We start from the raw sequence: 729 nt of genomic DNA, 5'->3' as shown, positions 1-729 counted from the left end.
CGGAGGCGGAGGCGGAGGCGGAGGCGGAGGCGGAGGCGGAGGCGGAGGCGGAGGCGGAGGCAGTAGTAGCTAAAGCAATATCAGTAGTATTAGTAGTAGTAGTAGTAGGAGTAGTAGGAGTAGTAGTAGGAGGTGGAGTAGTAGGAGTAGTAGGAGGAGGAGGAGGAAGATTTATCAATGTCTAGCTGTTACATAGAGAGGTGAGCATTGTTTCTTGTATCTAATCCTGTTTGGAGGAGAAATGTCCTCACGTGTGCGAGGTTTTGTCTTGTACACCTCCTCTTTTGTGTAACCCCACAGTTGAAAATCATGTGGAGTGAGATCTGGACTTCTTGGAAGCTAACATTATCTCTCCATATTCCATTCTGCGGTCACAGTCTTCAGCTTTTAGCTCCTGCACGTAATGGGGTTTCCACGGACGGTAATTTTATTCTTTATGCAACACCATATGTATTGTGTGTCTTTTTAGTCCACTTTCACAAACTGTTTGACGTGTTGATTTTTTTCAGGCTGCGATTAGACACTTTTTGCACTGTTACCACATTCTCCGCTGACCGAGATGTGGTTCGACGGCCACTTCTAAATATTGAACACCGGCTTCCTTTTTGTGTTAACACATTGACAAGGAGATAGATATACATCTAACTGTAGATAGATAGATAGATAGATAGAGAGAGTGAGAGAGAGAGAGAGAGAGAGAGAGAGAGAGAGAGAGAGAGAGAGAGAGAG

Source organism: Octopus bimaculoides, chromosome 13, assembly GCF_001194135.2.
Source record: "Octopus bimaculoides isolate UCB-OBI-ISO-001 chromosome 13, ASM119413v2, whole genome shotgun sequence".
NCBI classification, from domain to species: Eukaryota; Metazoa; Mollusca; class Cephalopoda; order Octopoda; family Octopodidae; genus Octopus; species Octopus bimaculoides.
This window is presented reverse-complemented; position numbering follows the sequence as displayed.